This window comes from Aplysia californica, unplaced genomic scaffold (assembly GCF_000002075.1).
Source record: "Aplysia californica isolate F4 #8 unplaced genomic scaffold, AplCal3.0 scaffold00008, whole genome shotgun sequence".
NCBI classification, from domain to species: domain Eukaryota; kingdom Metazoa; phylum Mollusca; class Gastropoda; order Aplysiida; family Aplysiidae; genus Aplysia; species Aplysia californica.
The window spans coordinates 1,432,456-1,442,266 of NW_004797278.1; positions in this window are offsets into that span (position 1 = coordinate 1,432,456).

Consider the following 9,811-nt stretch of genomic DNA (forward strand, 5'->3'; position numbering starts at 1 on the left):
TGTACATTTTCCGTACGCATTGAGACTATTGTTGGTATGGTATCCCCTACTATTTTCTAAAAAATACTCGTAGAAACCAATTTGAATGTTTTGTTTAGGAGAAGTTTGCCTCTTTCATTTGTTAATCTAGCAGTTTTAGTTTGCTGTATCTTTTACTTGTTTTACTGTCTGTGTGGATTTTAAAAATACAATTTGTATCCCAGTTCTCACAGTTTTGGATATAAAAACTTTGCCTAAAACTAATACATGTAGTAAATTTTGCTTTACGCAAAGACAGAGAGGGACATAACAATTCCAAGAGAGTGCCAGGGAAAAGTAAGATAGGAACAATTTGAAATGCGTAGAAGAAAGTGTAAAAACATTTGAGTAGAAGAAAAAAGGTAAAAGCCATAAGTTGACCCCCCAAAATAATACCCGGTAGCTAAAAAGAAACAAGTAGCGCAGCGTCACTCTCGTAACTTCACCCCGCCAGCGTTAGATAACCCCAGCTACGTACAAAAAATACGTGTCTCGGTCATCTGTTGGCCTACCCTTCTTACTAATCTACCGCCGTAAACCCGTTACTCCTTGTACTAATTTTAAGTGCAACTTGTAGTATAGTAATAAATACCACACAGAGCTTTCTCTCTAAGTCTAAAAAATAACCTTGAGCGCTTTAAAAGAATACAAAGAAAACGTGAACCCCGCGGCTCCAATAGACAGATCTTTCTGTGCTTCAATAGATCTTTCCATTAACATTGTTAAGGTGAATATTAGCATTTCTGGTGCCCTTGTCAGGAACAAAGCCGAATTGCGTTTTAGATATCTCTGGTCTTACACTTTTTCTCAATCTTCCCATTATTACTCGTCGCAGCAATATTTTTGTAAAATGACTCATAAGGCTAATTGTTCTATGCATATCACACTCAGTGGCACGTGGTGTTTTAGATAAAGCTATAAAAACTGACTTCATCATATCTTCTGGGATCTCACCGGTGTCATAAATTGCATTTAGGAGCTTTGTTGTTATTTCACTGCCTAGTTCTTCAAGCGCGACAATCACTTCAACTGGAATATTATCTGGCCCTGTGGCTTTTCCTTGTTTCATTTTCCTAATGGTAGCTTGTACTTCTGCTTTCAGTATTGGTGGTCCATTTATTTAATTCTTTATTACCGGGTTTTCTCCTCTATTATGTTTGAAAAGTTCTTGTATGTATACATCCCCGTTGTCCATTAAAATATTTTCTCCCTTTGATCTTATTCATCCTGTATTTGAGCATCCTTTTATCCCACTCACTTCTTTGATTTTGGAATGCATGTATTTGCTGTCTTTGTTTGGTTCTTCTCTATTTGTTGACACTGATCATTATTTTATCCATGTTTCTTTTGCTTCGTTGCATTTTTTTTTTAATTTCCCTGTTTAAGATGTTGTACTTTTCCACATTTGATTTTGCCTTTCTTCTCTCTTCCATTAGTTTTAATATGTCCTGGGTCATACATTTTTTATTCGCTTTTTTAGCTTTCGGGGGGATATTTTCTTCCACAGCTTCCATTATTGAGTCTATCATTTTCCTCCATAGTTCTTTCGATTTAGTAATACAGTCGAACCTGCCTTAACGGAAACCTGTGTAAAACGGAAACCTGTCTTCACGGAATCTCCCCGCTCCCCACTTGATATATTCCTCTTTAATTACCTGTATATAACGGAAACCTGTCCAACGCGGAAACGGAAAGAAAAATCCGCTCCCTTCCGAGAGTTTCACCAGTCTAAGTCTAAGGCGGAAAATGCTTTCCCCACTCAGCCCTGATTTGAAACAAAACTCGCAAGTTTGATTCCGTCAGTTCTAAACTTAACACGCCATGGCCATGCCGCTGGGCGAGGAAGGGGAGTAGGGGTGCAATGGGGGTAGAATAGAAGTTACCCTATGTTACCCTTTCATGTGAGCACTGAGCGCTACAGATGGTCAGTGTAGTGTGGGTGTGATATCTGACGACTGCCCGTGAGATGGCTCGAGTAGCCAGCCACTTCGGAAACATTCCTGGGTGGCCAGAAGCCAGAGGTGTGAAATTAGATTGACCAATGCTTGCCGCCCTGATCTTGCGGCCCGCTGAGAAAAGAGTTCCTCGAATTGTTGTTACAATGATGGCAGTGAGGGGTGGCATTGGTGGGTGGGACTAAGGGTGGAAGCAAAGGAGGTGTTCAAACGTTTCTGTTTTTTAATAGGTCAAACAGTGGTCCAATGAAAGGCAAGCACTGGTGGTAATTGGATAAGTAAGACTGACGCATGTCACACTATCAGACAGGATAGTAGCTGAGAGGTGTGAAGTTTTGACCACTGTTTGCCGATCGGACGAGCGATCCTTGATCCTACCGGCTGGGCCTTTGAACCCCCCCCCCCCCCCTAAAGTCCCCTGTCTAAGATGGAAAATGTCTAAGACGGAATTTTTTTTCGAAGTGGCTAGCCGTAGACTGCCAGTCTAGCCGTATTTAGATCTAGGTTTGGCCCTATCGACTCAAGCCTGTTAAGTACACAGGTCTCATTAGATCTAGATCTAGCAATTATTCAGGTTCAAATACATGCAAGCCAGTAAGGCACCTTTTGGTTTTGTCTGAAATACAAATAATTTAGGCATATCAAACTAAAAATTTCATTTACAATTCAGCCATCAATATTAAGTACGGCTAGCTTGACAGTCTAGCCGTCCTTAAGTACGGCTAGCCTGGCTGTCTACCCGTACTTAAGTACGGCTAGACTGCCAGTCTAGCAGTACTTATCTTAGGCCCAATTAACATTAGAAAACAGGAGGTTTAAAATACATGCACTGTCATTAAGGCACCTGGTTTCGTCTCAAATACAAATACTTTAGGTACTGCCACAAAAAAATTTATATTTACAATTCAGTAGGCCTATTTTTTTTAATGGTCAGTCTAGCCACCATATTTAGAATAAGTACGGCTAGCCTCTGCCTCTTCCATTTTTTTCCTGCTCCCTTGCGATTCCGTCTTACACAGGTTGTATTTCCAAAGCTTCAAATTTTCTCTTACATCTATGGAGAAACGTTTTTTCATTTCTTGATTTGTCTTTAAAAGACCTATGTCAAATTTAGGTTCATACTTTGACTTTTTGAGTTTCATCAGTCGTATCCGCATTCTACACATGAATGGTACATGGTCACTATCACAGTTATATATATATATATATATATATATATATATATATATATATATATATATATATATATATATATATATATATATATATATCCCCCCTCTCTCTCTCTAGATTTTTACAGAGCAGGTAGAATAGCTGGTTTCTGTCCTCATGGTGTTAAAAACTCAAAACGGCAAAAACACCAGATTGAGCTTTGTTATTCTAAGGTAACGATATAATAATATACGAGTATTGTTATACATGTGTATTTGTTAGATACACCACTTTCTCTAGGCAATGCACTGACGATCAAGATCGACATTTGCATTTTCCACTACGTTTTGTCAGATAGAATCTCATTCTGGGAATAACCAAGCAGCTTCTTGCAAAGGGGACATTTATGTTCGATCAAGATTTTATGGAATCTGCGCATTCAAACTTCATGCTGATCTGATTTCAACATATTGCTTTCTGAATCACACAAACAAGGTGTTATGCGTTTTAATCTTCCACCTATTTTTATGCTTCTTTTACCTCCCCCTCTTCTTCGGATCTTCTTTAAAAAATATTATTCTGCCCTGCTTCTACATCTCCTTGAACTTTTACTTCTCCGACCTCTAGATTTAGCGGCATCTTCAATCAGCACACTGTAATCAATTTATCGTTATGTTTTCGATAAAGACTTTGACACTGAAAAAAAAAGCAGAAAAGAGAACGCGACGCACAATCACTCGATCTACAGATTTTTCCTGATCTGTGCATGACTAAAACCATGTTTACTGTCAATTTAGCCAAAGTTGTTGGTGTCAGTTTTCGGAACAGGGTTAATGCACTATGGTCTATGACAATCTGTTCCGGTCATCATCTTTAATCTTGACGTCTGTAAGGAGAAAATCCTTATAACGCTGATGGGAATTAGAAACATTTCTGAACGACTTTATCTGATGATAGGTATTCTTCCTTTAGCGTGATCTTATCGCTTGAATAATGATAATTTAGTTGGCCTACAAGTACACTCTGAAAAAGTAGCCTCACCATTCAAGTAGGGATAGAAGAATAAAAAAATGGGGCCTACTTTTAACGTCAGTCTGTGAGAAAACTCCAAATTCAGTTCTTGAAGCTCTATCAATTCATAATTAACAAATTACAGGCACCGATCGTCGATGGTTTTCAATAACAAGGTAGAGATACATGTATAACGTTTTGGGGTACCGATACTGGACTTTCATTTGTGTACAGCCTCAATCCCGGTTCATCCTATCTAATGTTAGTTTGTCTACTTTGTCATTAGTGAGCATTCCATGTTACGTGTTTGATTTGGCTATGACTGTCGGCACTATTCTGTCTTACGTGAAATGGTGCAGTGCATTTCGTTTTCTCAAGAGTGTTTTGTTGCCTCGATTGAGAGCTCTACAGTTGCAAAACCAATAAAGAAATCAATATTGTGTAGAATTCCATAGCATGTATTGCGTGGTCAGAATGGTCTGTAAAAGTCTTTTTTCTTTTACATTAGTATATTGCACAACTGAGCCAACAGTACAGTGTGAGTATTGTGTTGTGGACAACTTCGCAGTACTTCCCTGAGGATCTCTTTGCTTTAGTGAGAGTTTTACAGCACATGCAACACAAATAGTTCATATAAGTGCCGAAGATAGGGGTGTTACAAGAGAGTTACAAAAGCGAAAAGGAGGATGATAGGTGTTTGATAGATAAAAAAGAGTAAACCAAACCAGAACACCCGCCAACATCCACGTAGAAAACTTTGTTTTTCTCCAATCACTAAAGTGACAAAGTACATGTATCCATTTCCGAGTGAATGAGCTTTTACAAAAACAATTTTAAGGCTCTTACAAATTGTGAAATAAAATGATAACCTGATGATACGATTGGCTAAAATTTCATTTGCTTAAGCTGTTGCATAAATTGGAAAAATGTGTTTATTCATGTGCTGATCTGGTCATCGAGTCAGAGTCCACAAACTGATCGTGCTTTGAGAAAGGGAAACTTCACGATACTGAATCACTGTGGAAATATATGCCTCTGTATACCGTGAAGTTGTAAGGTAATGAACAACAACAACAGCTACGCAAGGTCTACCTCACTCATATACAAAGTGTTCTCAACTTTGCGAGCAGCAGCTGGCAACCGTGGCTGAGCAAAACTCTGATAAATAATCTGGAGGTGATTCAAAACAGATGTCTGTGACTGATTACCACCCAAGCCCAGTCCTCACCGATCGAGGCACTTCGAGCTGAAACGGGGGTCCCAAGCATTCAGTCCACCATAAATGCTAACTGTCTCCGATCAAGAGAGAAGGCCCTCCGACTGAACAACGACCACCCTCGACGAATTGCGGCAACAGAACAAGTGCACAGACGCCTAAAAGGACGCAGGGATTTCCGAAAAAGGGCCGAAGACGTCAGCAAAAAGAGCCCACATCTGTTCGACTGCGAGAGGAGGCCCATCACTTACTTCGAAACCAGGCCCTGGGAACGTGGAATCAACCCCGACATCACTTTTCCCCACCTGTACGGCATAAGCGGAAGGAGTGACTCCAGTGGGAAGATTCAAAGCGCTGCTGTTCGTCGAGCACGAGAGCTTGGCGCACAGTACAAATCTACACTGACGGCTCGGCTAGGGCAGGAACAACGGACGGCGGCGCTGGAGTCGTCATCAAAACGGGGTACCCGTCCAACCCTACCGTTGTCGAGACATTGAGGGAGAAAGGCGCCATATTTACGTGCTCTTTCGAGGAAGAAAGGAGAGCCTTGGAAATGGCCATTGACTGGATTGACAAAGAGTGCGATGCATCCAACTCGGTCGCTATTTTCACCGACAGTCAATCACTATGCATGGCACTAGTGGGAACATCACCATCCTTCGACCAATTGCGACTACGCATAAATAATGCAATACCTCAACCCACGATTCAGTGGATCCCTGGTCACCGCGATATCCTCGGCAACGATCTCGCTGACAGTAATGCCAAACTGGCAACAGCGCTGCCGGGTCCAGGCCGCCAAATTACTTATGACAGTGCGTGCACCCAGATAAAACTAATTACAAAAGACCCCCCCTATATGCCACACGCGGACGAAGGAAGTATACAGGGCATTTTCCTTAAAACGAGAGGCTCTTATTATGTCCCGCAGTGACCAGTCATTACTGGCAAAAATCAGGACCGGTCATTTCTCTGGGCTTCGGGCCTACAAAAATAGAATAGACAAAACATCGGACCCAATATGTCCATTGTGCAGCGAGGAGCCCCAAGATTTGGAGCACTGGCTGCAGAGATGCCCCGCCACGGAGGCCCGGCGGTGGCATCTCTTCGGGGAGGATTCAGGGAGGTTGGACTGCCTCACCCGCTACCCAAGGGAGGCGGTGGCCCTGGCGAAGAGCACACTCTTCGGGGCTCCGAACATTTCGAACGGATAGGCTACCACACACACACACAACAACAGCAACAGCAACAACAACGACAACAGCAACAAAGACAACTTCAACAACAACAGCAACGACGACGACAATAACAACACCAATAACAACATTAACAGCTAAAACAGCAGCTGCAGCAGCAACAGTAGCAGCACAGCAGCAGCAGCAGTAGCAGCAGCAGCATCATCATCAGCATCATCATCATCATCATCATCTCATCATCATCATCATCATCATCATCAGCAGCAGCAGCAGCAGCAGCAGCAGCAGCAGCAGCAGCAGCAGCAGCAGCAGCAGCAGCAGCAGCAGCAAAATCAACAACAACAAAATAACATGGTTGGGTTGTCAGAAACAGTTTATTGCCAAGTAAGTGAAAACAGCACCCACAGCTGCTGCCTCTATAAATAGATTGATACATAAATCAACTAACAGTTCCAGGCACATAAGAATTCGAACAAGATTTTTCGATGATTTTCTATTGGAATGCAAAAAACATCTTGTGCAATTTAATTTATGAAATTACTTCAGGTAAAAGAAAAAAAAACATGAAGGAAGTAAACAACAGATCGCGAGAACTTATGTACACGCACGTAGAACAAAACATTGCTTTGAATGCGAGGAAAATACACGTATCCTTTCTCTCCCCTTTCTACATGCAGAAACAGCTCAATAACCTTCCATATTTATTTTAATCAGTCATTGGCATCAAAAGGTTGACGGCTCAGATGGTAATAAAGATTGCTCGGCGCCACAGAATTCTACACTTCTACTAAGTGTAGAATTCTGTGCTCGGCGCTGAAACTGTTTTAGTAAGGAAAGGCTGTTAATGCTACGGGATTTATGGCTTGGGCGAGACATTCATTACCCGAGCAAGCTCCCTTCGATGAGTGGAGTTAGCCATCAGGTTCCACCCTCAAAGTAGCCTACGTAGACTACGTATACCCAAAATATAAAAAGCTAGGTTGAAGATACGCCATTCGACACAAAGGTAGTCAGCATATATAGGGCACGTACTAGTCAAACTATGCAAGTTGTATTTTGATCCATGTTTCTCGCAATCTCGAATAAGTAGATACAATTTGGCTGATCAATGTCTCTTGATACTACAGGTATTATTATTTCACCGTCAAAGAAGTCAGAGGTTACTCTAACACGATGCTATTTTAGCGTTCTGATACAAAGGAGTGAAGAGCAGCACCCACTGTTGATTTTCTTACTCGAAAGTCAAAATAGACCTAGACCAATAAAATATAGTTTAGTTTTAGTAAGAGTTTTGAGGCACTTGCAACGCAATGAAGTCAAATAAGAGCCGAAGATTAGAGGTGTTACCAGAGAGTAACGAACATAAAAAAGGAGAAGAGTCAATAGACCTTTCAATGCAGATGATTGTAATAAGGATTTATTAATTTTTTGTAGCTTTCTTTTAGCTTCTTAACGGAACAGCCTCTTACCTGCTACAGCTCAGATCCAGATTTGGAACCTTTTAGTGAGCCTTGTTGAACTTTACCAGGACAAGAAACATAACTATTGTGTTGTGATGCGGTCAATTTGGCTCCTGGCTATCCTTGGGGGGAATGCCCCAGCTGGAATGTTCAAACAACCAGGCTTTAAACCAAGGAGTATCAATTTCCTTTTGTCCTGCAGTTAGCGTTACTGTACATTTCCATTTCCTCGCGAGAGCAGACTCATATCCCGAACAGAGACACACCGAACAGGAAAAGGCATGGGCAATCTTGTAAAAAAAATGCTTGTACAATAGACATGGCCTCGGTGAAGTCACTCGCAATATGTCCACCGGTAAGACTTAGCCAGGGCCCATCTACGACCAGCCAGCCTTTGTCTATTGTTGGAATAAGCTGAGACAGTGACAGAGCTTCAAACAGATCGGTCTGACCTTCAAGTCTAAACTAGCGCCACCCTAAAAACTTTCACCAGTGACTGAGTAACGAGCAAGACGTAGATGTAATTCGTGGCGTAGACACTTAGTCAGTGCTGTGAATCAACAATACAGGTACTGTGTACGTTATATCAACCTCTTCGTAGGCACTAATTGTAAAGGATCAACATACAAATCCATCAATATTGTTTTCAAAGTTCATCAGCATTGTAAACAAGGACGCGAGGACCCTGCGGCGGCCACGGCACTCGCGTGATATGTTTTGAGAGATCATGTGATACTATACGCAGGCATTGGTTTCCAAACGACAAATGTTTGCACTTGGCCCATGCTGAGCCACGCCAAGCCAGACTGAAATTTAACTAAACTACATTAACCACCTTGGAGAGATACTTCCTCCGTGTGCATGTAAATGTCCTGCACTTCCCTTTAATTTTCTTCTCAGTCGCCCCAAAGAAAACCCTTGGGGAGAAGCATTAAAGTGAAAAAAAATGTTTATTTACATATTCTCTCTCTCTCTCTCTCTCTCTCTCTCTCTCTCTTCCCCCCTGTCTGTCTCTTTGTCTGTCTGTCTATCTATCTATCTATCTATCTATCTATCTATCTATCTATCTATCTATCTATCTATCTATCTATCTATCTATCACTTTTTCACTTTCTCTCTGTCTGTCTGTCTGTCTGCCTGTCTGTCCGTCTCTCTCTCTCTCTCTCTCTCTCTCTCTCTCTCTCTCTCTCTTCGTACTCATGACTCTACGAAGATGCCTCAACCACTTCCATTGTCTACCCCACTTATACAATGAATCTCCCATTAATCTGTCAGCGGAGGGGAATTCCCGTGGATCTTGCCACGGTTACAGCACTCGCTCATAGGCTAAATGGATCTATGTTTAAGAGAGATCATGTGATGGTATCACTGATACGCGAGCATTGATTTCTAAATCATTGAGCTGTGTGATCTGGCTCACCCTGAGTCACGTCTGGCCTTTCCGGTAATTATCTAAAAGACTTCCTTGGTGAGACCAGTGCCGGATTAACCATTAGGCAAATAAGGCAATTGCCTTGGGGCCACTCAAAAAAATAGGCCACAAACAGGCCACCAACAGGGTACAATAAAAGCCTCATTTTTTTCGGATTTTCTTCCCCGTTTTGATCAGGCCACAGCAAGGCCAGTCTGGAAGGCCACAACTAGAGTAGCCCTAAGCTAGCCCAAGCCAGAGTCCGACTGGGTTATTAGTCTCAGGCCTAGTTCAGAAAGTGATGTGACATTTTGTTTGGCCTCTCTCTAGGCCACATTATTTTCTAAAATTAAATTGAATCATTGGCAGTGGGTTTCAAATCAAGCACCTTT